General features: G+C 40.6%; 1 protein-coding gene across 16 annotated transcripts in view; it reads left to right on the forward strand.

Annotated features, from left to right (window-relative positions):
- Window positions 1–24,608, forward strand: part of PALLD (palladin, cytoskeletal associated protein) — a 435,321-nt gene that overhangs the window by 142,294 nt on the left and 268,419 nt on the right. For 2 of the 16 annotated variants that reach the window (XM_063809160.1, XM_063809165.1), the window contains exons 1-2: window positions 9,283–9,444; window positions 9,524–9,797. The exons of 11 other annotated variants lie outside the window; for them this stretch is intronic. The gene's annotated coding sequence lies outside the window, so the exon portion shown is untranslated. Of the gene's footprint in view, window positions 1–496; window positions 610–9,266; window positions 9,445–9,523; window positions 9,798–24,608 lie in introns of those variants that run through there. 3 more of the 16 variants (XM_063809159.1, XM_063809164.1, XM_063809161.1) reach the window with 2 other exon arrangements.

Below are 24,608 nucleotides of genomic sequence, written 5' to 3' on the forward strand. Positions count from 1 at the left end.
GATTGGACTCAGACCGTGAATCATAAGAAATGTTTTCTTTTACTTAAATCTGTTCACTCCTCAATAGGCTACAAAGAACTATTGGCCATTCAACTTTTTTTTTTTTTTTTTTGAGACAGAGTCTTGCTCTGTTGCCCAGGCTGGAGTGCAGTGGTGTGATCTTGGCTCACTGCAAGCTCCACCTCCCAGGTTCACACCATTCTCCTGCCTCAGCCTCCTGAGTAGCTGGGACTACAGGCACCCACCACCAAGCCTGGCTAATTTTTTGTATTTTTTAGTAGAGACGGGGTTTCACCGTGTTAGCCAGGATGGTCTCGATCTTCTGACCTCGTGATCCACCCGCCTCGGCCACCCAAAGTGCTGGGATTGCAGGCGTGAGCCACCGTGCCCGGCCTGCCACTCAACTTTAATTTGTGGCCAGGAAGAGTTAAGTCTCCCCTTAGCTTGCCTGTCTTTTAGGTTCAATAATACCAGATCTTTTTGCTTTTTCTCACAGTTCTTGTTCTCCAACAATTTCATCATCTTTATTTCTATCTGTTGAACTATATCCAAGTGCTCCATGCATCTCAAACTGTGAAGTCCAGAAGTGGACAAAGAAGTCTCATGAAGGTATGAGAAAGTGACGATGACCTCACAATTCCTTCGAACTGTGCTTCCGTTGGTGCGGCCAACTTTCACGCTTGTGTTTCAAGCGATAGCCAGGCCTCACTGGCTCAAGTTCAGCGTATTATCCTCATTTGGCTGGACACTGCTTAGCCTGTGTTTGTGATAATGATCGTTTCCTCCATGTAGCATCCAGAACTTTTCCGATTGAGCTTTTTTCCCTTTGTTCCTGACTACTACTCCAATTCATCAACTCATTTGGGACTCTAATCCTATGCTTCCACCTCTTAGTTCTTAACCCCAGCTACTGTCCCAAGTAGCTTAGCACATTAAAAGTCCCTGGAATTCACCCCTGAGACTTCTGGCCCCTCAAAGCACTTCTCCCTCATGGCTCCAGGATTGGATAAAGCCAGTAGTCCATCTCCCAGTACACACAAGGCACTCGCACAAGGTTATAAGTTCTGGATAAAATAGGAGATCACCAGAGAGCCTTCCAAGAGGCATGTAGCTAAGGGTCATTACATGGGTAGATTCAGAGATAACTGACTACACTTAGACCTAACTTGGGTATGATGGTGGGAGTCTCCAAGATTTTCCTTTGGCTCAGAAATGTGATAATTATGAATATTTGCACTTATAAACCACTTATCTCCATTAGCGTAAGCTACACTTATAATGATATACATTACCCCAGTTTACAGATGAAGAAATTAAGGCTCAGTGAGGTTAAGGTCACACAGCCAACATTAGTACTTATGTTTCCTGTCTTTAAATTCCTTGAACTTTCTGTATTTCAGCAGGTTTTAAAATCTTAGAATTCCTAAAAATCCTGTGTGTGAGTTGGGTATGGTGCTTTTGAAAAATAGAGATTCCAGGCCGGGCACGGTGGCCTACGCCTGTAATCCCAACACTTTGGGAGGTCGAGGCGGGCAGATCATGAGGTCAGGAGATCGAGACCATCCTGGCTAACACAGTGAAACCCCGTCTCTACTAAAAATACAAAAAATTAGCCAGGCGTGGCGGCATGCGCCTGTAGTCCCAGCTACTTGAGAGGCTGAGGCAGGAGAATGGCATGAACCTGGGAGGCGGAGCTTGTAATGAGCCAAGATTGCACCATGGCACTCCAGCCTGGGCGACAGAGCGAGACTCCATCTCAAAAAAAAAAAAAAAGAGAGAGATTCTAGGGCCCTGGCTCTAAGACATACTGATTGCTTAAGTCTGAGTGGAGCCCTGGGATCTGCGTTTTAATAAGCACCGCAGAGGGTTTTGAGTAAGCCTCTGCATGCCATACTTGAAGAAACCCTCTCCTAAACTATGCTGTCTAGGCCAGACCCTTTAAATACTACAGATCTACCTTTGCCCTGGGATAAAGCTGGCACATAAAAACCAGCCACAGAAACCTCCTGATCCAGACAGTAGCTCAGAGGGCTCTCTGATGACCCTAAGACCCAGGACTGTGGTGCTCAGAGCCTGCCACCAACCCTGGTTCCGTCCTGTTTTTGTCCTCTTCAGTTTTGCTGACCCATTGAACTCCCCTCTTTAGAGCACTCTGCTTTGATCCCACTCAGGTCTTAGATATGCTCTCACCCCTGATTTTGTCGGCCTCGGCTGCTCCAGATGAGAAAGCCTATCTCCCTAAGGCCTTTCCAGATGCCGCTGTAAAATGGATCTGAAACCTGACTCATGAGAGACAATCTGAAGACTTTATCTGGGGAACTTTCTAATCCCGTGCACCCCAGCTGGGCAACATTTACAAACTGCTCTGAGGGAAAGCTTCACAGCCAGTTTCCCCAGAGAGGCATAGTGGTTCTTACAGTCCTACTAAACTAAGTTTACAATCTATTGTTCCTGAAAAACCAGATACTCCAGGAGGCGGATAGATGACTAGGGAATGGACAGCGCAATGAGTGTTGATTGGGCATGCACAGTACACAGGCACTGCACTGATTTCTTTCCATGAATTGTGTCTTCGTCTCCTTTCACCCATAAGGAGCACAGCCAGGATGGTTTCACCTGGTGCCTGCTCTCTACTCCCAGGGCACTTAGGGATTGTGTGTTCCTTGGATTACAAACACAGCCCTGCTACCTACACATCCCTCGGGTCTTTCAGGATCACAAAATGTGCAAGTGGTCCCTGGCTGGGTTCTCTTATGTGTGTTTTATCAAGGAACAAGTAGATTCCTGATGAAAAAAAGTTTTTAGACTGAAAGCAGACTAACAGAGTGGTTGAAAATTGACATGGGACACAACCGAACTCCCAGTCTTGGTAGACACGTTCCACTTACTGCCTCTTCTCTATTCCCTTTTCCAAGTGCAGGAATCTTCTTTTTTATTTTTATTTATGTATTTATTTTATTTTATATTTTTGAGATGGAGTTTCACTGTTTTGCCCAGGCTAGAGTGAAGTGGCGCGATCTTGGCTCACTGCAACCTCTGCCTCCCGGGTTCAAGCGATCCTCCTGCCTCAGCCTCCCGAGTAGCTGGGATTATGGGCGCCCGCCACCACGCCCAGCTAATTTTTGTATTTTTAATAGAGATAAGGTTTCACCCTGTTGGCCAGGCTGGTCTCAAACTCCTGACCTCAGGTGATCCACCCGCCTCGGTCTCCCAAAGTGCTGGGATTACAGACATGAGCCACCACGCCTGGCAGGCATCTTCTGCTCAATAGGCTTGAGTCTTCCTGCACTTTTTCAGAAGCAAATCCAGCTTGTGATAGTGGGGTAGCACGCAATAACATATGCTGGCAGCAAATCCCAACACAGTGGGAAGAAACTGCTTTTCCTGTACATTAGTCTCTACTATCTTGTGACAATCTGAAGAGAAATTCCCAAACATAAGTCTCCTGAGTGATTGTCAGGTGTATACCTTGCCTTATTGTTAGCAGACGTGAAAGCTCTGTGAGAAGACAGCAAAGTATTTGGAGCTGGAGGGAAAGGGGTGTTTGGAGCCTTGTTAGAGACCAGCTGTAGAGCCTTAGAATGTTCTCTATATAGGAAAGCTTACATTGAGCTGAAAGAAACAGTTGCCTGTTGGGTTATAACTTGGCGAGTTATGTAATGATACAAATGTTGGATGACTTGTTAAAGGATCTGAGAGCATTATGGCAAAATTCTACACCCTATCCTTAATTAGATCAAGTTAAACTGAAAGGGAAAAGCAGTCTGGTTTGCTAACCACAGTGGAAGTATTGCTTTCGGGTGGAATCCATATCCGGATTGCATTGTCTGGCTTGAGGATAATACACAGGAAGCAATTTGGAGTTTTTCTTTCTTTTGGTTTTGATATTTCAGTTACAAGGAACTTGAAGTCTAGGAACTGGCTTTGCAATGTTAACAGTTATCACAGCCAGCTAGCCAAAATGTCCCTGTTTAAGATCTTGCTGTTTATCATAACATGAAGTGTGCTCTATGCCGTGTATGATTTCCAATACACATGTGTTAGTAATTACTACCAATATGAGTATCTACCCAGCCATTAATCAAGGCACCCAACACATCCTGCCAATGTACTTTGAAACTTTATCTGCTGAAAAAGCAAAATTCCCCTCCGCTAATGAACACTTCTAGGAAAGCAGGCTGGTTAAGAGTGTCTGAAGCATTCGAGTGACAGCTCCAGAGAACTCCCATTTATGACCGCAGGTGACCTAGCAAAAACTGGGAAATATAAGCACAGTTCTACATTTTAGTTTCTCCTAAAGATCATCAGTTTAATAACAAGAGTTGGCCTTTACTGAGCCCTGATCAAAAGTCTCTTAACATGTTTTTTCTCCTTTAATAATCCCAGGACATAAGGTCTGTTAATATCCCTACTTCCCGATTAGGAAACTGAAGTTTCCTCAGAGAGGCTAAGTAGTTTGCAAAAATTCATTCATGGAGGAAATGACAGAGCCAGGGTACTAACCCTGGTGTGCTGACTCTGGAACTCATGTTTCTTGGATTCCATTCTTCTTTCAAAACTGCTTGGTGCCTCCAAAGAGAAAAATGGTTTGGTAATTAGTCCCATTTGCTTCCAGTGATGAAGAGGAACTCTTTGATGCTGATATCTTTTTTTTTTTTTAATGGAATCTCACTCTTGTCATCCAGGCTGGAGTGCAGTGGTGCAGTCTTGGCTCTCTGCAACCTCTGCCTCCCGGGTTCAAGTGATTCTCTTGCCTCAGCCTCCCGTGTAGCTGGGATTACAGGCGCCTCCACCAAGAATGACTAATTTTTGTATTTTTAGTAGAGACGGGGTTTCAACATGTTGGCCAGGCTGGTCTCGAACTCCTGATCTCAACTGATCCTCCTGCCTCGGCCACCCAAAGTGCTGGGATTACAGGCGTGAGCCACTGCACGTGGCCGGATGTTGATATCTTTCAAACATTTATTGAGCACTGACCTTGTCCCAAGGGGTTAAACAGACCATATCACTGAATCCACCCAATACACAAATAAGGTAGGTTGTAGCATCTCTGTTTTACTGTCAAGTAACCACCTGTTCCGTCCCATCATCCAGCGTTGCCCCTGTGGCCCTAAGGGTTGACCGACTTTCTGTTTGAGTGGAGTATGTAAATAGGACCAAAAAGCCATGTGGTAGTTGTAGGAGAGAGGACACAGCAATGGAAGCCCAAAAGTGTGGTTCTCATCCTGGACACCATCATTCATGATAACTCTCTTCATCTCCTCTGTACCTGTGTTCCTTTTTCGTGCCTATAGTATTTCCTTTAACTAAAGTGGAAGTGTTATCTGAAGTTTCATGAAAATAGCATATGCATCAGAAATAGGGAGATATCAGCTGGGTGCAGTGGCTCACGCCTATAATCCCAGCACTTTGGGAGGCCGAGGCAGGCAGATCACTGGAGGTCAGGAGTTCAAGACCAGCCTGGCCAATATGGAAACCCTGTCTCTACTAAAAACACAAAAATTAGCCGGGCATAGTGGTGGGCGCCTGTAATCCCAGCTACTCGGGAAGCTGAGGCATGAGAATTGCTTGAACCCAGGAGGTGGAGGTTGCAGTGAGCTGAGATCGCACCAGTGCACTCCAGCCTGGGTGACAGTGTGCGACACAGTCTCAAAAAAAAAAAAAAGGAAATAGGGAGAAAGATATTTTTTCTAATTCAGGATCTTCACTAAATATCAGTATTCAAATTATGTAGCCTTTTTGACCCTCAGTATCCCAATCCGTAAAATGAAGGCAATAGTACCCAGCTCTAAATGTTGTTGTAAAGATTAAATGAGACAACACCTATGGTGTGTGCAGCACAGTACCTGATATGTATCAGTAGTAGGGCCCTTTAAATGTCACTTCTGTCCCTCTTCTCAACTCCCCACCTCACCACCCGTATTAGTAAGTAGTGCTTACAATAGATAAGATGGGGTGTTTGCGAACAGCGTCGTGCCATCCACAGTGTCACTTACCGGGCGGCAATATCAAGTAGTGGTTACTCTTTGAATCCCTTTAAGTAGACTGATGAAGTTGAAATCTCTGCTCCACCATTTCCTGTGTGACTTTGAGACATTTATTTATTGAACCTCCCTGGGCCTCAGTTTCCTCTTTCTTTAAAATGGGTTAGTACTTCTCTCATGGGGTTTCTGAGAGGGCTGAATTCATTATATACTACATTCACTTAGAAAATACCTGGCCCAGAGTGAACACTTATTTGATGTTAGCTGCCATTATTATTGGTTATTTATTTATTTCTGTGACCTCTTGTAAGCTTATTAAAGGAGCTGTGCAGAGTGAGACCATGAAACAGATTTTCTAGTGCAAACGGGGCTGCTCACAGGAGGCTCGTGGAGTCTGAGTTGCTGACCTTGGCCCCATTAGCACCGTTCTCTAACCAGCTCAGGCACGGGGCTGTAATGAGGATTATTGAAGTAACATATGGAAAACTCTTAGAGTTAGCTCTTGGGAAAAGAAAAAGTCACTAAATAAATACAAGGAATTATTAAAAACCGGGAGACGACCTCACAGGGATGCTGAGCCTTGTATGTTATTTGCTATTCTAAGAAGAAACTGGGGCAAGAAGCCAACTTCATCACCAGGTGACAAAGTGGTCTCCTGGCTGCTGTTCAAGGGATGGCAGCATGCAGTGTCACCTCCAGGCCATCACAGCCTCTTCCTGGCTGCAGGAAGCTCAGCTTTCCCATGAAAAAGAAGGGCTGGGTCCTATACCAGATGCTATGCCTGCTGCCCCCCATATCTCGTGCCCAAATACCCCTCCTTTGAGGAGAGCTGGGAGGTGGCATTCTAAGTGAGAACCTACCAAGTAGAACATTGATGGTAAATTCCCTCTGGTACTAGTGCAGATGACTTCGGGGCCACCAGCAATCTGCTTCCACAGCAGGACTCCAGTCCCAGACTGGGCCAAGCTCGGGGCTTCGTTGCCAAGCCTTAACAAGTATGTGGAGAGCACACAGCTCTGTAATTCTGGAGATAACAGTCCATCAGTCTCTACTTACAACTTTACCACCCACCCCTGTGACATTCCTCTCTCCAGAACCAATCCTAACCCTCAAATGAAATATAAAGTGGTCTCCAGGTATCACTTGTGAAATGGTGCACAGGAGGCATCCAAGAATGAATCAAGATCTGGCCCACAGCCACCACACAGCTTGGGGCCTCTGGTTTCCCCGTGATATCAGTGGCATAAGATTAATTTCTATGGCTCCAAGCAATGATTACAGAAACATCCTATTTCTCTTTGCTACAAAATAGAGAATATCTTAGCCATGATGTCTTACGCTATAAAATCTTAGAAGATGAGGATAGTGTCTAAGTCCCATCACTCAAGAATATAGCACTTCATGACATGTACCTTTATTTATACTTTTCTGGTAACAATATAGTTTTAAAATACTCATGGCCTTTCTAAATAATGGTATAAATATGATATCTCAATCCTCAAAACTACCAACAAATGTAAGGTATTTATAACACATACAACCAATACTTATGCATAAATATTATAAAAACATGGCCTACCTCTCAATGTGCATAGCAAAAATAGTTTGGAAAAGAAAAAACAGAAATAAAAATTCCACCACTCAAAATAAAAAATAGTTATCTTTCCTTCTTCAACCAGTTTCAAAGATGCTACATTAACCATCCACTATGAAAGGGATCAAACATTTCAGCAGCCTTTTAAACCTAGAAGAAGTCCTTAAAAATGTAAGGATTAGACAGTAGAATATTTTCTCTGGCATTTAAGATTTTTGAAGGGTCTAGTTAGGATCTAGTAAGTTCTTCAGAAAGGTTAGGCTGACTATAAAGACAACACTGCAAAATTTAGAAGATTCTCTAGTTCACTTACTACAATGGACTGTGTTTTTTCTTAGAGATCAGGATTAATTATTAAAATATTTAAAGAAAAAGATGTTTCTAAGGCTGCTAGGAAGACAAATCATAGCAGTAGATCCCAATAATAAGCCTATGTGTAAAACAGTCTCTTAAAAAGGAGGTGGCATGTGGCCGGGCGTGGTAGCTCATGCCTGTAATCCCAGCACTTTGGGAGGCCAAGGCAGCCACATCATCTGAGGTCAGGAGTTCGAGACCAGCCTGGCCAATATGGTGAAACCCCGTCTCTACTAAAAATACAAAAATTAGCTGGGCATGGTAGTGCACACCTGTAATCTCAGCTACTCCGGAGGCTGAGACAGAAGAATAGCTTGAACCCTGGAGGCGGAGGTTGCAGTGAGCGGAGATTGTGCCATTGTACTCCAGCCTGGGTGACAGAGTGCGACTCTGTCTCAAAAAAAAAAAAAAAAAAAAAGAAGAAGTGGCATGCATATTTAAAAGTAGTTGCAAAGAAAGTCTTGGCAGTTTTTCAGAGCTCCCTTCATGTAATCACTCTATTACAGTGCACTCCTCAAGTTGAAAAGCTCCCATTTATTTAACATTTTTTAAAAGAATTAAATGTTTTCCTTATTTATCCAATTTGCAAACGTAAAGCAAGGCTGCATCATCTCTCCTTTTTCCGCATCCTTCTTTCCGTCCACTAAGGTAGTTCTCTGGGACTGTTGACAGCTTCTGAAGGTGATTTGATGTGAACTCCCCCCTGACTTCTGGTTTGTCTGCTTCTTATAAAGAGCTAGTATGCTCCAGAGAGCACCAGAGGCAGTTCTTACCCAGCAATCCCAGAAGCAAGTTTCTTCTGCTTTTCTTACTCACCAGAGCCCTCCTGGAGGTTTCAGACAAAGAAGCTGAGCAGTTTGCAGTAGCTACTAGATAGAGGTTCATAATGGAATAGCAGCTTCAGGTTTTTAATCTTAAATCATTAGAAATAGTTGTTTTACAACTTGAGAGAGAAAAAGTAGAAATCTATGGCATAATGAAGGGGGAAAAAAATGGGTCATGTTACTGTAGAGATAGACGCAAATTCTATATTATGTCATACGTGAAAGCTTTTTCGGTCCATATGGGTATAAATTAATAAGAGAGAATGCTGTCAGCGAAGAAAGTGTAAGTACTTTGTCTGGAGAGTAAGAGACCGGCCAGTTAGTCCTAATAAATCCGAGGGTTTGGGGAGCCTCTTTTGAGAAAGGTGATGCATTGCTCATTATGAGAGAATCTCTTGGCATGAGTACTTTTGCACCAAGCATCTGCTTTTAAGGTCTCTTCATAAATGTTCTTCTTATGTGCTGATATCTTTATGCTTACACAAACTTGGTGGAAGGCACTATTGTTACATCATTAAATTACCTCACTGTATTCTACAACTACCCTACCTAATATGCTCCAATCACTCTTACTGTATTTTGTTTTCTTCATAACATTTCCCTGTCTGAAATTATTTTATTCATGTGGTATCATTTAAGTGCTTATTATCTCTCTCACCCTGCTCCCATCACCACTGGAGTAAAAGCTGTAAGTAGACACCTTGTCATCTTCTCCTATATATGCAAGTTTCCATTTTGTTTCATAATTAGCTTCTCTCTCCTCCCAGCAAGGTTTTCAAGATCCAACCCAAAGACTGCTTAAGGAGTGGAACTTAGACTTCTTTTACTTCTTCAAGAGTCACTTCATGGATAAAAAGCATCCTGTTCTTGAGACTTTGACTCAGCAGAGCCAAGAACTTTCCTATAAGCTATTGCTTGGTTGTTAAGGAAGCACAACAGAATACCAGCCTGACGTGTCACATTCTGCATGCGCTCATTTATAATACAGTGTGGTATTTTTCACCTCCTATCTGCAGCAAGATGAGATAATCGCTGGCTGGTGTGAGTTTTTTTAGCATCTCTTTGCATCAATAGATCTAGTTTTCAGACTATATACTTAAGTTTATAAAACAATTGCTAACATTTGTTTTCTTTAATCAGATTCAATTTGATTCTTATTAAGACCATGTTTTAGAAAGCCCCCAATGGCCCTCATAATAGTGGGAAGTTTCAGAAACAAAGGCCAATATTATGAACACATTAATATATAACCCAGGTGTCATGGAAGTGCTCTCAAATAGGAAACATGGAAGACATTAGTTGCCTGCATCCAAAGTCAGAGACTTATTTTCTTAATTTGCTTTCTGTGCCTCCACAATGGTCTTTTTCCTTAGCTTTGGAAAGAAATTATAACAGCCAGCTAACTTTATTGGGTAACATGCATCAAGCCCCACAGCAGAGGTTAGATATGCATTACCTTGTTTGCATAACAACCTTATGAGGAAGGTACCAAATAAAATATGGGTATAAAAGACCTCCATAGTTAAGGAATGAGGAAATGATAATGCAAGTCTCTTTTCATACAACATAGTGGTCCTAAAAGGTATGTATTTCTTTGCATCTTTTAAAATGCAGCATAAATGGGGTATTCTAATATCATTTTGTTTTTCTTTAGGTTTCTCTTTTGTACATTTTAATAAGTTTAAAATATATAAAGTGGCCAGGCATGGTGGCTCACGCCTGTAATCCCAGCACTTTGGGAGGCTGAGGCGGGCACCTGAGGTCAGGAGTTCGAGACTAGCCTGGCCAACATGGTGAAACCCCATCTCTACTAAAAGTACAAAAATTAACTGGGCATGGTGGTGGATGCCTGTAATCCCAGCTACTCAGGAGGCTGAGGCGGGAGAATTGCTTGAACCCAGGAGGCGGAGGTTGCAGTGAACTGAGATCACACCACTGCACTCCAGCCTAGGCGACGAGAGTGAGACTCCATCTGAAAGAAAAGAAAAGAAAAAAACGAAAAAGAAAAGAGAAAGATTTATATTTGCTTGCAGTGAAAATAAATGCAGAATTCTCCACAGTGAAAAGTTAAAGTTCTTCTCTAACTTCTTCCCTCAGCCTCTGCCCCTCCTCTCAAGATAAGTTACAACCCTCCAAAAATATATTGTTCAGTGAAACCACGATGGTATAGAATAGAAGTCTACAGTTAGTCTACGATGTGTTGTTGACAGCTGCGTCTAACATTCTTTTTAAAGATTGCATAGTATTTCATTATGCAGGATACCATAATGGCCGTTTCCTTTCTGATGGACATTTAGGCCAAGTTTAGTGTTTTCCTTTGTGAAAAGTGCTGAAATGAACATTCTTGTCTTTCCTGTGTCTTTGTGTCCTTTTGTGAGTAAATTAAGCACAACTTCTTAGAAATGAAACTGCTGGGTCAATTGTATATGTATCCTAAATTTTGTCAAATTCTTTTTTTAACAGCTTACACCAAATTATATTCCCACATTGGTTATAGCAATTTTCAATATTATGAGTTTTGGCTTGTATTTTAAATATCTTCATTTTCCTTTGAGATGTTCACATAGCTCCCAACTGGAAAACTGTACCCATACCCTGCCACCATCTCCACCAAGAACCCTCTTGCTCTATGCATATCATATTTGTATAACAGTATTACCAAGTATAATAGTGCTTTCTGAATATCCCTTTCTTTCCTCCTTTATGTAAAATATGTACAATCTGATGATATTATTTGCTAAATACATAAATGTATTTACAGATGGCTTTCTAAAGACTAAGTGATATAATCCAAACTTTAGAAAATCAGATTTTGCTCACAAGGGCTTTGGAAAGTGCCTTTTCAGGATCGTAATTAAACTTAGCTAATTGTAATTCCAAGATTGATGCAAGAAGGCAAAAGGTTCAAGAATGAAGTCAGTTTTTCCTGAGGTTAGGAATAAATCTGTAAATTCTGGTTATATGAATCGCTAAAGAATTATTGCGCAGGGATCAATAAATCACTTCTAAAGCAGTGTTAGAAGGCTGTTCCACCTCCTCAGTATACTAGTTATTAGGCTCAAGAGTGTTGGGCAAACTGGTTCTTTTAGCTTTTAACATTGCAATAAATGGCTTGGCAACAGATTTAACATTTTCTTTGTAACATCCAAGGTTAGCTCTTTTTTTCCCTTAAGATCTGGAATGTTCCCAACACAAAGAAATGATAAATGTTTGAGGTGAGGGACATTCCGGTCACTCTAACTGGATCACTACCTGTCACAAACATGCATCAAAATAACACATACACCCTAGAAGTGTGAACAGTCACCATGTATCAATTAAACAAACAAAAAAGCCCAGCCCGACCTTGGACCAATTAAAACAGAATCTCTGAAGATGGAACTCTTTTTTTTTCCCCCCCGCAAGGTTAGCTCTTTAGTCACTGGCCAGAAAACCTCTAATCCCAGCAGAATTTTAGAGCTATTAAGTACTTTAGTTCTTAGCCACTTAGAAATCATAATGACATAATGATGCTTTAAAGAAGAAGAGGTAGGGGAGGAGGGAAGAATTTCTACTCCTCCTCAGTGACATGAGAGTAAAGAAGAAAAATGAGAGGTTATAACCATGAATATCGGCATGTTATGTTTACTTGAACAAAAATGCAAATTTTATCTCTTATTGAAAAGAATTGTTTTTGAACAAAAGTGAATAGCTAAAAATAGTGATTCTGTACAACCAACTGAGGGACTGGTTTTCCTTTAGTTTTTTTGTATTTGTTTGTTTGCTTTGTTTTTGTTTTGGCTTCTCAACACTGAGCATAGCTGGTGGGGCAGAGGCAGATTCAACACTCCACACCCTCTCAGGAGGGTAGGCTCTGAGGGTTAAAATGTTGAGGGGCAGATGTCGCTTGTGAAGCGTCACATACCGCGTGACCATGGCAGAGAGTTCCTTGAGCAGTGAAAAGCACTTTCCTTTCCCAACAGATAGTCTTATGTGTGCACCAATCCCAAGCAGAAATCATGATTTTCTTTACTCTATAGGTGATAAGCATGAGATTCTTCCCCAAGAAGAATGCTGAAAAATCAGAAAGGATATAAAATTGGAGGAAAGGGTGGGATATTCAGGAAACTACCAAAATATGTACATGTGAAAATAAATTTCATGAAACTGATTCTTTGGTTAAATAGCGTTTTAAAAATCTCTTCAAAGCTCTCAAATGGGCCTTTGAAAAATTAAATTACACCACATTGGATCTGAATTTAGCATGTAATTTTCTAACACATTTTTATTTTTTTATTTTTTATATGTGTTTAATTATACTTTAAGTTCTAGGGTACATGTGCACAACGTGCAGGTTAACACAAACATTTTAAAGTTAGAGGTTCAATGTCAATGAAATAAGGCTAAAACATGAACCTTGGGAAGAAACGTTGGAAACTTTAGTACAAAGGAAGTTATGAATGAATATGATTAAGTTTAGAAAGCTTTCCTAGGAGAGGAAATGTCAGATGTTGATTCAGGTTTTCGTTCAAAGAATGAAAGCATTATTTAAAATATATTTTGTGATGCAAACAGGGGAACATCATAGTATTTTTGTGTGTGTGTGCTGAATCTAAGCTCCATTTTACAGCTAGTGTGTCCCCAATAAACCATCCTACTTAGAAAGCCCCTGGAAATCTCCAGCATTATCTTAATTAAATTACCCTAATCTAATAAATGCATCATAATTAAGAGGACTGTGCCATTCTTTAGTATTCAGCACACCAGGCATTAGATGATTTGTCCCACTTTCAGCCATCAGTTGTCATGCTTGCTAAAAGAAAAGAAAAATGATAGCACCAGTCATTGTAGTCCCTCAAGGAATCATCCATCTAGTTCTTGAATTTTCTTTACAACACCTCTGTCAATTATTTCTTCCTCTTCAGAGCATCTAGTGACAGGGAACTCACTAAACCATTTTGATCTATTTCGTCTTTGAACATATGGAATAATTTTAACCATAAGAAACCTCAGGGAATTTTTTTAAATTCCTTCAACATAGACCTAACATAGTACCCAGACAACTATTTTTAAGTCCAATTTCAAACAACCTGGAAAAACAGCGGATCAATGGAACACTAAAGGCTATAGGGAGACTATGATCATTCTTGCCCAAAGGAATTGCAAAAAGGCAGGTGTGTAAATAGTATTTACATATAGGATGGACCTCTCCACCTTTTTCTAGTACAGATTAATTTTTAATTTTCCCACCATCTATAAATTGCCAGAATGGTAAGGTAGTGGGGAAACACTTTCTCACAATGTACACAGACTTGAAAGCTGTTGACCTGTCCTCCTTATCACAGACAGTTCTTGACAACCCCAAGGAGAGATATGGCTGAGGCAGAGATCACATTATCTAGCTCTTCGGCTATACACATATTGGGCTCTGATAATTAGAACATTGATCCACAAGACAACCTTTGAGTATGCTGTTCTTTTCCTTCACAGCAAACACGTATAGTCATTATCGTTTCTTTCTTTCTTTCTTTCTTTTTTGAGACAGAGTCTCATCTGGAGACTCCCAGGCTGGAGTGCAGCTCGCTGCAACCTCTGCCTCCCAGGTTCACACCATTCTCCTGCCTCAGCCTCCCGAGTAGCTGGGACTACAGGCACCCGCCACCATGCCCAGCTAATTTTTCGTATTTTTAGTAGAGACAGGGTTTCACCATGTTAGCCAGGATGGTCTCGATCTCCTGACCTCATGATCCGCCCACCTCGACCTCCCAAAGTGTTGAGATTACAGGCATGAGATCAGTTATTTTTTTTTTAAGACACAGAGTCTCACTATGTTGCCCAGGCTGGCTTCAAACTCCTGGGCTCAAGCAATCCTTCAACCTCAGCCTTCTAAGTAGCTGGGACTACACATGGCTCATCAGTGATATTTTTAAACACAAAAATACACATTTTTATTTGCTTATGCAAACAAAGGAACTATTATAATTTCCTGCAACTAGTAAATATCATATGATAAATCCTTTTTTTCTAATTCCACCTCTTCCCCACCACACCATGTAATAGCTTTAGAGTCGTTTTTTTTGGGGAGGAGGGAAGGGGTGTTATGTGTATTTTTTTGTCTTTTGCCAAGTCTCTAAGTGCCTCCGAAGCCAATTTTTAAAAGTTGTGCATTGTGAGATCACAGTTGCTTTGGGGCATACAGGATATAAGCACAAAATGATGGACTGTAGCCAGGTAGTGAGGCTCTAATTGTGTCAGAAAGAAGAACATTTTCATCATGACATAACGAAAACTATATTTTTCAAAGAAAAAGATCTAAATCTGTACCAAGTGATAACATTAGTTTTCCTACTTTTAAAAACAAAATCTAGTCTATTATTAATAGAATGAAATGTCAGCCTTAGGCAATTTGCTGCGAAAAACCAACTGAAATGAAACATGGCATTTTATTCGTTATTCAAATGGCCAAATAAAACAAGGTGTAATTAGTCCTGACTTCCTGTTCTTGCTCACACACCTGAGGCCCCTCCCCGCTCTGCTGCAGCTCTGCATACCCAGGCTCTCAGGGGAAGCAGCGGAGGCAGCTTTCTTGGACAACAGCTCACTTGTCTACACAGTCAAAAGTATGTATTTGATCAAAATGGTTGGGAGGAGGACAGGTGTTACTTAGAGAATTACCTGTGTAACTAGAACAAGAAAAGGAGGCAGCATTTGCAGAATGTTTGCAAATCTTTCAGGAACTTGATTCAAGGAGTGTGTCAGATGTTAAATCCAGGCATATATGTATATGGCTACTTGTGTGTGTGTGTGTGTGTGTAATAGTGTAATTTCACTTTTTTAAAAAATGAAGACATTCACAATTTTAGCCAGAATAGTTGGTGCAAGGTCCATAAGTGCTACCTGCTAAGAATATAATTCCTTCTACCTCTAATGTTTCATTATCAAATTAAAAGAGTTCTCTCCTCAGTGGATACTTCATTTATCATAGCTCTCCTTGGAAAGCTGACCTCTAAACATGAACTTCTAGAAGGAACACAGAATAAGAACAAGGGAAAAGCATTCGGGAAGGAGGGTGGCTTTGAAAGGAGTTAGCTGGGAAAACCCTTGAAAAAGAAAGTGAATCCATTTCTGTACATACAATTATTGACTGACAGGGCAGTTTACAGTTTTAACTTCGTGTGCACTCATGCCCTGTTTGAGATGCCTGTTTTGTGGTTCCACAGAGACCACACTAGCCACATTTGAACACCATTAGATTAGACTAGAGCCAGCACTCTGCAAAGGGAGGCTCTTCCTCAGCCTCTGACAGAATCACCACCAAATCTGGCTGTCCTCCTTGCCCTGAGCAATTGAACTTGGCTCTGTGGAGGGAGCCTCAACCAACTGAAGCATCATTTGGAGAACAGATGAAAAATAAAGAAGCGAAGCCTTTCGAATTCTAAAGTTTTAGCTTTTTCCAAAAGTAAGGCATTTTCCTCTCATTCTCAATCTCTTCTTCCATTCAGTTTTCTCCTCCCATATTCTTAGTCGTGATTACATAGATTAAGGCAAGGAACTGGGGGTTTCACTAATGAACTCGGGGAAATTTTGAGGGACATCTCCTGTCCTTTGACTTTGGGGAAAGTTCTTCCGTTGCTAAGGAAAAAAGTTGTATTGGATGTAATTGTTTGTTAAATGCAAAGAACTAACTGCTGGGCATTCTAGGAGTCCGTACATGAACTGTTTTACGTGGGTTTCTGCAATTCCATAGAGTCGAAGACACCAATAGGAGCTGTGGCCCCTTTGCCTAGTTTGACTTTAGTCCTTTGGAGTTTCATAATTCTGAGGGGATCATTGTATTTCAGTGGACAGGTTCCAAATGCACAGAAGACTGACAGCATTGTCTGATAAAGCATCTCCCATTTTATCCCATTTGGAATGTAATCCAAGTTACAACAATAGCTAATAATTACCTGCCGTAATTGTAGCAACAGAATAGCTGAATGTGCACCTCTAGCTGATTTATGTATGCAATTTCTCATTCTCAGCTCTCTATAATCCATTCTCCCCCCACCACCACCACCCACCCGCAACGCTTTGAAGCCTTGAAAGCATTCAATACAAATTTTCACAATGTAGGTAACTTTGAAGTGTGGCTTGTCAGGTCATGCTGACTTATTTTTGTACTTGCATAGAGAATTGGTGAGGATGAATCTATTTTTTTAGCTAACAAGTGTAACTTGAGAATTTGTGAATGAGTGACAGATGGGGTGGGAACCTTTTTTTCCTTCACATATTGTGAAATGTACTCCTGTCTACTCATGGGAATGAGTCACATTTGCAAAAAGCCATAGTATTCACTAGTGCCAAAACAACATTTTTTAGTTGCTCTTGCAATGAGCTGTAAGTAGGACAACTGCCCATCCTAGTTTACCCGAAACAGTTATTGTTTATTCCTATAATTATCAATGGTTACCTATTTATTTCATCCTCAGAAATGTCCCGGCTTGGGCAATATATGTTTACCCTGCATATCCAGATTGTGGGGGGAAATCCAGTATTTTCATGTGCCATGCCCAAATGGCAGCTTATTTAAAAAAACAGAAAATTCTTGGAATTAATGGTCAAGGATACGTGAGAGATTAGAAATCAACATTTCACATTAATTCCTGTGTAAGAAAATTATACGTAAACATAGACTGTTAAAACAGGCATAGCAAATATGTTTCAACTCAGGGGCCAACACTAATTGGTTGGTAGTGGCTGCCCCTAGCATCACTGGAGAAGGACTCTGAAACCGAGTTGGGGATCAATGGGATATAGGGCTTGCCGTATTACTGATGTCTGCCATAAGCTCTGGAAAAGCTACTTGTGAAATGTATGCTAGGTGTTAAATGTCACCACCATAGAGCCAGATGAGGTTTTAGTGATAATCCAACCCAGTGTTTTCAAAATGCGTTCCCAGAATACTGATCCTTCAACATGATTCACAGAACACATGTTCCATGGTCCAGTAAGATTGAGAATGATGCCTGCCATATTTCTCTCTCAGAAATTCAGTGTATATTGGCACAGAGCTCTAAAAAGTTCTGTTTAACTTTCTGACAGATGTTTAACTTTGTTTAACCCAGTGCTTGGTAAACCTATTTGGCCACAGAAACCTTTTCAATGTTATCTGTCAACTTGCTACAGAACTAGTTTCTTGGTACACATTTGAGGAAACTCTAGTCTTAGCCCATTCCTTGCATTTCACGAATAAGGAAACTATAACCCCAAATGAGAGACTGACTGGACCACAGTCAACTTAGTTGATCTATGGACCAGGCAAAACTGGAACTCAGTGATATAGGAGTTAAGAAGAAATTATTTAGGCAGATAGTGAGGGTATAGGAGTCCTTGGTAAGGTTTTCCTTTTAATGAAAAGCAGCCCCAAAATTATACTAATGAGCAGCCTGTAAAATTGAGCTGCAGACACAGACAAGCAAGCGGGAAGCTTGCATGGGTGAATGCCAGCAGTTGTGCCAATAGGAACAGGCACCTGAGACTAGGCATGTTCAAAATGGCAGCTCCACCTTCCCTTTTCTTTGCCAGCCACATGTACAGTAAGGAGCAGATGACATGGGCTAGCCAAGTGGAAAGCCCATTTGCATAATAGGATTAGGGTGGGGTGGCCAGCCTTCCCAAAACGTCACACCTGGTCCAACCAATCTGTGGGCCCTATGTAAATCAGACACCGCCACCTCAAACCTGCCTATAAAATCCAGTGCACTCCCATTCGGGAGCCCCTCTGTCTCAAAAAAAGAGAGAGAGCTGTTCTCCTTTATCTTTGTTTTGCCTATTAAACCTTTGCTTCTAAACCCACTCCTTGTGTGTGTCCATGTCCTTCATCTTTTTGGTGCAAAACGACGACGAACCCCGGGTATTTACCCCAGACAATGAGGCTGCTTCATCAGAACTGCTGACTCCAAGTCCTAGGTCCTTTCCACTGCATCAACAATGAGGAAAATATTAGAAGCAATCTAAGATTTTAATAGCTTCTGGCAGCACAGATATTTGGTAGATTTTACTTATCTATTTTTATAGGTTTTGGTTTTTTGTTGTTGGTGGTGGGTTTTTATTTGTTTTTTTTTGTGTGTGATGAGATCTTGCTTTATCACTCAGGCTAGAGTGCAGTGGCACAATCATAGCTCACTGCTGCCTCGAATTCCTGGGCTCAAGTGATCCTCCCACCTCAGCCTCCTGAGTACCTGGGACTACAGACACGTGCCACCATGCCCAGTTAGTTTTCAAAATTTTTTTGTAGAGACAGGGTCTTGTCATCTTGCCCAGACTGGTCTCTAACTCTTGGGCTGAAGTGATCCTTCCACCTTGGCCTCCTAAAGTGCTGGGATTATAGGCGTGAGCCGCCATGCCCAGCCTGTATTTGTTTTTAAAAGATGGTAAATAAATATCTGTATATTCCTAGTGTCAGACACTAAGATACCTCTCATGGTCAAAAAGAAAAAAAAAAAGGCAAGATAAAATCATTTTTGTAGTTAAGTTTTATCTGGGCTGGTCCATCCTTCTATTTTCTCCTTTTTCCTTAGGAGATAAAGTGGTTATTTGAGGAAAGACTTGCTAGACATGAATCTGGTTTTGGTTCAAATTCTATTTTATTATTTCCTGGGCTTTGAATTTCAAAAAGCCAATCTATTTATTGGTCTCTTTGGGGCCATAAGGTTAAAGTACATCTGTTGTCCACACAAATTTAGCTATTGGCCTTCGAGCTAAGCACTCATGAAATTATAGCCATAGTAAATTTAGACAACGATTAATTTCACTTCGGTCTGCCTATAAATCCACATGACAGAATAAACATAGTGTGTCATGTGGTTAATGTGAACACATGTAAAAAATGAAGAAATCTTTGGTGACCAGACAAAAACTACTCCATAAAAATTAATTAGTGTTTCATTGTGGATGTATGAAATGCAATACTTATAGATGGCCTGACTTGGAGCTTAGGCAGCAACAAAACTTATCTTGGGCATCACTTTCAAATTTCGTTTTGGTGGTTCTCCAGTTCGTGGCAGACCACTGCCATTCCTTTGAGGAAAAGGAACACCTGGAAAGTATAACCATTGCTGAAGCACTTATCTCTCTGGGGTTTTTTCCTACCCTTTATTTTCATTATTATACCATTACAGAAACTGGTTGCTTCAGTTTTCTTCAAGTATGGACTTCATGAAGCCATGTGGTTGCATGTGCTTTGGGAGGAGGAGGCAGCTGGGGGTTAAATTTGCCATCCTGAAATCACCCGTGACATCCCTTTGAAGATACATTTTGTCAGGAAGCACAAATCAGTGAAGTTGTGAGGAAGAAATGGAGAGACATCTTTCAACATAACCTTGTTTCCCCTTGAGCATAAAGGAATTGATTTAAAGGAGAAAATAAAGACTCAACAGTTTTTAAAGGCTTTATTTAATAAGCACCTGATTGTTTCCATTAACTGGCTTTTAACATTTACCATTTTGCTTAGCAAAGTTGGAGAACATTAGCCAAGATTCACTGATGAAACTTTATAAGTGTTATAAGTCAGATTTGTTTCATTTTAAAAGCCACATGTTTAAAATACAGTGCACAGCGAATTTTCATGATACATAGTTGTGGTTCAATAAAATAAAGATAGCCAAAAGAAACTGTCACTCATAAAATCTATATTTCCTGCTAAGTGTTAGTATTAAAATAGATACTGCTAGTCAACTTGTAAGCCAAGCAATGCCATATGTGATTTTTTAACATAAGCTATTTGTAGTCTATACTGGAAAGTGTATCTTAGACTTTGCAGTGATTTGTTGGTTCCTTTCGTTAATCATGAATTTATTATCATAAAAATCAACACTCAAGACCCTATCTTGGAGAATCGGAGTGTTCTGAGCATTCCCAGATGTGTACTGCAGCTCCAGTATACAGTTCAGAGCCCCACTGCCAGTTGCCAAGATCACAAGAGAAAGATATTACTAGGCCACGTCAGGGAGGTGAATTTTTAAATGTTCTTACACCACCCAAGAATGGAAGTGACTGGTGGTTTTCAAGGACAGCCATTTGGTCTGAAGCAGCTGCAGCCCCTTGATTTTAATTATCCTCCTGACCCTTTGATCCCTAACCAAAAAGGCCCTAGGACTGTGGACAGATGCAGCCACTCTCCTTTAACAACTGGACGCAGACCAAGTCAGCAGTCACATTTAACCTCACCTTGAAATGTAGAAAGTGAACAATTACATATTGAACATTTTCATGTAAAACATCTTCTTGAATTTCAATCCAGCCACATCCTGCTAGTGCGATAATGTGATCCTTGAATTTTTGGCACCATCTCATTTTTAAGCTGGAATGTTTGGAAAATCCTTATGGGGAGGGAGGAATCATTATGCAACAACAACAATACACACACACACACATATGTATGTGTATGTATACATATTTATAAAAAAAAATTTCAAAATCCCAGCACAGAATAGTATAAAGAAATATGCCATCTTACAGAACTATAATGTTACAATCCTTTTTCCTTTTATGTGCTATAATCCTTTATGAACAAGGAAAATTCAAGACTGGGGAATATTATCTCCTCTCCAACAAATTGATTTCAACTTGAGTATTATATCCAAAGAAACTTAATCTGTAAGTATGAAGCTATACCCAACTTTGAAAGATTTTTGAAGCAGTACAAATTTCTTTCTTCTTCTTTTTTTTTTTTTTTCCTTTTCTTTGAGACAGAGTCTCGCTCTGTCACCCAGGCTGGAGTGCAGTGGCACGATCTTGACTCACTGCAACCTCCACCTCCCGGGTTCACGCCATTCTCCTGCCTCAGCCTCCTGAGTAGCTGGGACTATAGGCATGCACCACCATGCCCGGCTAATTTTTGTACTTTTAGTAGAGACGGGGTTTCACCATGCTGGCCAGGCTGGTCTTGCTTGAACTCCTGACCTCGTGATCTGCCTGCCTTGGCCTCCCAAAGTGCTGGGATTACAGGCGTGAGCCACCATGCCTGGCGCAATACAGGTTTCTATGTGATGGAAAAATCTAAGCTCATTAAGTAAAATATAGTCATTGTATTTCCTTATGTCTACAATTGGATTTTCTTCTCCGTTAGCCCCTGCTACTAGTCTCATGAACTAAGAAACCTGGCTTAGCTGACATCTATGCTTCCAGTCGATTCCTGCATTGCGGTTGAAGTGATAAAAGCCCCTTGATGAATGAATGAATAATTGATTGATGAATGAATGAATGAATGAGTATGACTACATCTTCTAATCCTTTTACATTTTATTTCCAATTAGTACAAGGTAATTTTCATACGCTGTTTATGGTCTTGAAATCTGACAGCCAGTCCCAACTGGTTTATTCTTATATTAGCAACTTAATTCTTTTGAAGGGGCATGTACCATGCCCACTAATTTTGCAAGGTTTGGCTCTCCAGCTTCCCTCAGCTCCTTGTCTGTGTGGCAATTACATAGCTATTTAACAGCTGCACTAGAAATTAAAGAGGAAGAATCAGTAGGCTTTGTTAAAACGTGTCTATCCATAGATACATGTTTTGATGAAAGATGAAAGCCAAAAGCATTAAGGAAAATGAAATTTTGGAGACTACGTGGTTTTTATTGTTTGTGTTCTTATTTTTAATTGCTATAGATAAATGAGAGTTGCTGTATCTAAAAATATAATGACAACTACTTCACAAGGTACTTGTGAAAATAAAATAAGGTCATATTTGCATATAATATGCATTCAGTAAATATTCTCTTTCCCTTAATTTGAATTTCTATAAGTCCTTAAGAATTGTCATTGTTCCCAAATATTGTATGATCTTTCCATCCTAATTATGAGATCATAATTACATATTTTTATGATTTTATGGCAGAAAATAAAAAATTTGATTGAAGTTGAAATTTATCAGAAGTTCAGAATGGGAATGTAGATAATAAGATTTTAATTTTTTGATATGCTACCCAGATACTATTCACTAGATAAAAGGCTTCCAGGTATTCAAAATGGAATGAATAAATGTCCGAGGGGGTTCTCAAGTCAAATTTTACTTGAGTGGATTCTCTCTTAGCCACATTCCACCCACACTCCTCTCTCAGTCAAACCCCTCTCCACTCTTAGCCCATAGCAATTAAACAGGGCTTTCAGGATCTGGAGGAAAGTGAGAATGTATCCCCTAGAAAGAGATCAAATTGAGGATGGCAAATGTGTTTCATTTCAACCTTCAACTTTAGTTGCTTTGTAGCCTTAAACAGCTGTGCTGAGGATTCTCAGACATTCCGTCTCACTAGCAAAGAACATTCTGATGAGTGAGTGACGTCTGCCACAGGAAGAAGGGGGATAGTGTCCTTGCCTGTGCCATGCATTTACCAAACCTATACTTCATCCTATTTTGTATGTTTCACAGTTTAGCTTGTCACCCTGGTATCTCTTTCCCTAAATGACACCAGCAACAAGAATTTAATGTGAGAGAAATTTCAAGAGGTCAAAATTTAACCAACAGATCTCCTCCCATTTACCTCTTTAGAGAATAGTAAATGTTTTGAGTTCTTTGCCAGGAAGCTGGTGGAATTATGACCTTTGAGAAACTGAACTAAACAAACATGACTGTAGCACACCCATCTCGTCCAATGTGTGGTGCCAAAACTTCAAAACTCTAAGATTCTGTTAGTTTAGACAAGAAGGTGATGTGTCTTTAATCAGCTACATAAAGAGTGGATGAGGCAGATTTCCTTTTCTCATATATGCACTAACTAGATTATTTTCAGTTTAATTTTATGCTTTTTAAATGCACTTCAGTTTGAGTTGGTGAAAGTCTATAAGCCTCTCTCCATATATATTTTAAAGCACAAACTGTGGCCTATATTAAACTATTTGTTCAGTCCTTTCTTCATCTCTAAGCATATTCTTCTTTGATAAGCTCAATGGCAATGTGCCCTGTTTGAAAATGTAGGTTTGACTGCTATTCGGATGTGGTGAGGTCAACAGATTAGGAGATGACTGTCATTGGAAAGATACTAGTTTGTTATTCATAGTTCCCAAGAGGAGGGGGCATGCCACACCACAGGGGACTGCAGGGGACGTGCCAGGGTCAGTCAGAAGGCCAAGGAGCAAGGGGGAAATGTGGACAGGAGCCTTTGCCTAAGAACCCACAGGAAAGGGATAGGTGAGGCAAGATACGCAGGGTTAGAACTGCCTGTTTTGAGTAATTTCAGTGGGTTCTCAAGCACAGGGGCTGTTTCTGGTTGTCTGGTATCTGGCCCTGGGTTGATGTGGGGAGGGAAGTTGTGGCCCTGAGTATGAGAGCCCAATAGAGGGGGTGCAGAGTGTGTGGGCTCTGGACTGGTTAATTTGCATATGGAGGGCACGCTCCCAGGAGGGTCTTTAACACCTCTAGGAACTGGCTAACCCTGGGATGGGCAGTCCCTGCAGGGTCAGCAATGTCCTAGATGCAAAATTGAATGCATGCAAAATTATGTTCTTTTTGTATGTTTCTTTCTGTACTCAAAAATAATTAACCTCATTCATTTGATAATTGATCATTTGTCCCTTTCTGATATCGTCTGTATTGTTTCCTCATGCCATTATTTGATATCAAATGCATTTATGCCAGTTTCCCCAACTAGAAATCAACTACTAGTTGATTGTTTAAAAAAAATGCAATTTTTAACTTTTAAAATTGATCCATAGAGTATTGAATATAGTTGATGCTTTAAAATATTTATTATCAGCCCCACATTACTTTAGAACATGCATCCGATGAAATAACAAATAGTGAAGAAATCTGTGCTCTAATAGATTTGTAAAATGCTACATACATATTACATCTCACTCCTTGATGTTTGCAATTCACATTTCCTTATTTAAGGC

Source organism: Pan troglodytes, chromosome 3 (genome assembly GCF_028858775.2).
Source record: "Pan troglodytes isolate AG18354 chromosome 3, NHGRI_mPanTro3-v2.0_pri, whole genome shotgun sequence".
NCBI classification, from domain to species: Eukaryota; Metazoa; Chordata; class Mammalia; order Primates; family Hominidae; genus Pan; species Pan troglodytes.